This window comes from Diadema setosum, chromosome 15, assembly GCF_964275005.1.
Source record: "Diadema setosum chromosome 15, eeDiaSeto1, whole genome shotgun sequence".
In the NCBI taxonomy this organism is placed as follows: domain Eukaryota; kingdom Metazoa; phylum Echinodermata; class Echinoidea; order Diadematoida; family Diadematidae; genus Diadema; species Diadema setosum.
In genome coordinates, this window is record NC_092699.1 from 23,488,481 (window position 1) to 23,494,332 (window position 5,852).

Consider the following 5,852-nt stretch of genomic DNA (forward strand, 5'->3'; position numbering starts at 1 on the left):
TAACCGGTAATCCCCGTGTGATTTCCCTGCATGTGCCGAAGGGGCATGATGATTTAGCTCAAAACTCCAATTCAGACGACGTAGATTGTACAGGGGCGGATCCAGGAATTCCTAAAAAAGGGGAGGGGGTGCAAAAAAAAAAAAAAGATATTTCTGGTGGCACTTTTCTGGTGGCACTACAATAATTTTTTTGTTTTCTTTTGTATTTCTTTTGGGTGCGCGCCCCCTTTGATTTTTCTGATAATGATTCAGAAAAATCAAAGGGGGCGCGCACCCGATGCACCCCCTCCCCCTGGATACGCCACTGTTGTATCTTGATGGCAGTCTTGAGTCAAATCAGGGAGAAAGTACAATAGCGCCTTCATCTTCTGAATGCAAATGGCGGGAGAATCTTGACTGAACGTGACTTGTTAAACAGCCGGTATACACAACAATAAGGAATAAAGAAAAAAGCACAAGAAGATCAAGAACAGCGGCAATAACAGACCCGGGAGTGTTTCACGAAGATTTTAAAAGTCGAACTTAAAAGTTAAGATCGACTTCAAAATAATTATGGTATGCCGTTGGTTTGTCTTGTCAGTATATCTAATGTTTTCAGAATCCACTTCAGATTGTTATCGTTATTTACTGAAAAAAAAATCCTTGGTTGCTTACTTTGTTTTGTAAATCAATGCATGGATGAAGGGTCTCCAAAATTGTCATTCTTTAAGTAAAAATATTATTGAAGACACATACAGCCTACCATAACGTTAAGTTGATCTTAAAATTTAAGATCGACTTAAATTCTTTGTGACACACCCTCACACGTGACGGAGGGCGCAAATGTCAGTATTTTTTTTTCTTTGAAATACCATAATCCTAAGGAGACAAATAGGAGAGAGGTTATTGGCAAAATCAACCTTTTACCTCGCAAGATATGGTAATTGATCCAATGTATGATGCATACATAACCCACATACAGTGATATCAGTATTATTTGTGAGTACAAATCAACAGGTCGACATCCAAAGGTAACTGAGGAAAAGTTAATTGATTGTGCGCATGCGTAAGGCACAGGTCAAGAAGGATCAAGAAGCATCAACCAATCAGCACTGATACTGAGGCCTCATGTACAGTCAAGTGACGTTATTTCGCGCTCCCAGAAGGAAACGTCGCTGGGTTTTGTGAAATCGGTACTAGATAGGCTACATAAATTATATTACCAGTCAACGCGATAATATTGAAGAAAAGACTCTGGCCACGAAAAACAAACAAACATTAAAACAAATAATTTGTAAAACTACCAAATCATTTCACATATTGGGTTCGATGAGTTTGAAAACCTTTCTACATGATTCGTAAGGACATTCCGTGCGTTTAGATATAAGCCTCCATGTGACGAAATTTTAAACTGTAAAGACATTTTCAAATTTCAGGCTCAGTTGTTTGGCCTATCGTGTCGACCTTTCTTTTAGCTTGCTCGTTTTTGTTTTTCAGCAATATAGCATGGACGATGGGAAACTTAGAGTCTACAAAATGTTAAAACAAAAGCAAAAACAAAACAAATTCAGAGACAAGTGATGGCCGGTGACTTTATCAGGCTGCCATAATGAATGGCCTAATGAATACACGCTATGTATATATATATATATATATATATATATATATATATATATATATATATATATATATATATATTCAGTGCGAAAAGAAGAGCAATCGTGGACGTAGCTAGGGTCAACGTGCGTTTTTATTGCCGAGCGTTCGGTCCCGTTAGGGCCTTCATCAGGACCCCTTCTCGCAGTCTATATATATATATCTATATATATCTATTATAAAAGATGAAGAAGTAGAGTGGTAATGCATTTTGACAGTCCAACAGTGCTATTTATTCAGACCAAATTTTCGACGAATACATTCGTCTTCCTCAGGGTCGACAATGACAATTCTGAAAGGAAAACGAATGTATGGCCATTCGCTATGACAGCCTGATAAAGTCACCGGCCATCACTTGTCTCTGAATTTGTTTTGTTTTAGTAAACTGTACATACTTTTTTGTATGTTTTTATCACATTTTAATCATGTATATATATATATATATATATATATATATATATATATATATATATATATGTGTGTGTGTGTGTGTGTGTGTGTGCGTGTGTGCGTGTGTGTGTGTGTGTGTGTGTGTGTGTGTGTGCATATGACAGATCGAAACAGATAGATTGACGTGGTCACGAGGCATTGTCACTCTTGCGTCATCAATAAAACGAAGGAAGGACAAAGAATATACAGCAGCGTGCCTGACACGATGTGACGCATTACGTAATCAGGGAGAAGGTGTCACACCACGAACCACGTGTCACACACTCTCTACGGCGGACTGGTCTAGAAGGACAAAGTGGATTGTACTGTATTTTGAAAACTGCCACGACTGCAACATAATAGGTACGTGAAAATCATCTGGTTCAACTCCTTCCCAGAATAAGATTGAATGTCTTCTTTTGTTCTTTCTTTTTTGAAGGAGAAAACAATTAGATATCAAGGTCATGTCAATCATGCTAATGAGGCGATTATGTCATATGGGTCGTAAACAATAAGCCAGTTCGGACTTTGCGTATGTGCAAATTGGTATACACAAATGAGCTTTCTTATTTTCCAGTTGGTTAGGGAATTCGTTCGTTTTGAACATGGCAACGCATAAACTAGCCTGACGTACAATGTATGGAATCCATCAATCAACCACATGAACAAAGGATAAACTCAGGAATAGAATGGGCCGTCAACTTCATTTGGGGTGACACTCATGTCATTATTTTGTATATAGCAAATACCAGTCTTGCTGACATCGTGGGACATGTGCTTGCAAGCGCATTTTATAAGGATTACTTGAATAATCTTTTATATCACAGATGCTTATCTCAGTGAATTTAAAAACCAACATGGCTGATGGTAATCATGATCTTTTTCTACTCATTTGCAAAGTGGAACTCCAAACTGGCTTATGCTAAATCAATTGGATCTTTTTATGAGTTTCCAACCGTCATATAAATTGGTATGTCTGGTCTATTTTTACCTCGAGCAGACAGAGAAAGATGAAGAACAAGACAGTTTTGAAATCATTTCTGCTATGTCAAAACATAAAACGAAAATCATAGATCTCACGCTGTGAATATCCAACCAGATATTTGTCAAATGAACATGAAGTTTGGAAATACGTTAATGATAACTGGCAAGTATGATAATCGCTAGTCCACCAAATGGGCGAAAGTCGCGTTTTGAGGAGAAACTGGAGATTCTAGCCCCTGCGAGGATTTGCAATACAATCCAGATGACGTACGATCTCCTGTGAATTCGAAGACACGATCGAACGAATCCTCAAAATCTTGTAATTGGGTCTACTGAGATTTGGAAATCGGCAAATTTGCTGATTTGAAGTATAATGAGCACATTTCTGCTTGACCAGACATCACTGGACAATGGAATGGTCCCAGTGTTGACCACCCTGCAATAAAACTTAGGAAATGAACGCAAATATAGTTTGAACACCACTATCTGACTATAACACATCACGTATGTATAAAGGTGTGTGTATGTTATGATATTATATATATATATATATATATATATATATATATATATATATATATATATATATATATATATATATATGTATATATATGATATCTGTATATATATATAATATATATAATCGTGTGTGTTTGTGGGTGTGTGTCTGTGTCTGTGTACAAAAAGATAGAGAAAAATATACATGTAGATATGTATGTACATGTATATAAAAAATGTGTGCGCGCGTGTGTGTATAAGATTGTAATTAACTTTGATCGATTCCCTTATTCGATATAATTTCAGAGATATCCATGATGTGTGCCAACTGAAAAACAATGGTTGCTAACGTGACATTAAAGAGAAGAAGAATTCGAAAGAATGGTGATATGTGGAATGTGTCGAATGTCTATGCGTGCACATGACGAATGGATTTAGTTACACCTCCGGTTTAGACTGATGTTTCAATCGTTTTTCCTGTCCTTTTTATTCCTCTTTGTCTTTTTTGTTCTGTCGAGGACAAAAGGAGAGGCCGTATTTGACAGCGGATATTAAAAGACGCGAATATCATATCATCGCAATATCCGGCTGGTACGGAAGGATAAATTCTCCGTCCTTTAGAGGAATATATCGATTGAATAGATGAAGTACTGACATGACCACGTTGTGACATGAAGAACAAGCACGTGTGTGAGAGACTCCGGGGTTGCTAAGTGGAATCCAATTTTAGGCGGGGCCCCATGATGTCGCCAGGGGCAACGACTTCTTTGTGTAGATTCGTATTAGCGTTTATGTGTCAGTCACAGAGTTTAATTCATTTAACTTATTTTCGTTTTATTTCAGCAGGGTATTCTGTGCTGTCAAAGAGCCGCTGAATATACTAAGGGTCTTGGGTACGAATCAAAGTACAAAATATAAAACAAATACCTTCGACAACTCACATGGTAACGGTATTTATCACACGGTTTGACGTACAAAGAGTGTTTGAAGATACAGCAAGTACAACTTCAAGGAAAAACGAGAACAAGAGTAACAAATCGAAATTAGATACTCGAGTATAAAAAACAACAACAATACTGACAAATACTTTATACGAGTTTTCAAAACATTTGAAATTATTGGTAACACACGAGAAGGAAAATTGTTCACACGTTTCGGCCATCGTATAAATTTGCAAGCAATACGTATCCGAGGGTGACAAAACAACATCAAAAACAAAACGGACTGGTGGAAGACAAAACTAAAGCGATGTATATTTATACGTGGTGGTAATATGTTAAGATCAATATTCTTCTCTATTATCTTTAGGTTTGCAGAACCATTGTTTATATTTACATGCATATCATGTCTATTTTTACGTATAATTATGTACATATTAAGTGTATACTTATATTACATAATTTTCAAATTATATATATGAATTGAGACAAAACTGAGTCCTAGTTAAAAAAAAAGAAAAAGAAAAACGAAATGTGCCATAACTGCATCGCCTTACTGAACTTGTGCTCAGTTTGAGCTTTCTTATATAGAGTTAACCATTCATTAGAAAAGCATAGTATGAAAACACACCAACCTTTCTGTACACGCCTTGACTTCAGTGTTATACTTCTACACATAGTAGTCTGTTTAATGTCATCATTTTGTGCCAGATTTGTGACCTTTTTCTGTTTCTATAATGAAGTCTCTGAGGGAAAATATATGTATCTCATTTTGTTGACCACATTTCGCATGGATCAAAGGGTGTAAATTCTAATTCAGTCAAACAGGTTGGACGAACACAACTCGCAAGTAATTGTCACGATCTACATTAAGCTGTCTATTTTATGCACATACAAAGTATTCTGACAAGGATGCGTCCAAATTGTGTTATTTATATGTACAAGACTTGGCATTATAGCTTCTTTTCTTGGTAGTCCGTTCGAGCCACCAAAATCTTTTTCTCTTCTTTTCTTTTCTTTTTTGGTGGCCCGACAATGAAATGCAGGAGCCCGAAAAGATATGAGACAAACATTAAACATAAGATTCAATGAATATTCAAAACAATTAAACTTTATACAAATAATGAATGTTTATGAGTGCAATGGACAGAATATTTCATGAGGTGAAAGATGAAATGATCCATTCAACGAGGCGCAGCCGAGTTGAATGGATCAAACATTTCATCTTTCACCGAATGAAATGTTCTGTCCATTGCACGAATGAAAAACATTAATTATTTGTTTTATATAACGCCTAAAATAGATCCTTGTCATTTGATGTTTTATCATCTTGGAAGAAGAGAAAATCTGAGATCGAGAAAGTGCAGT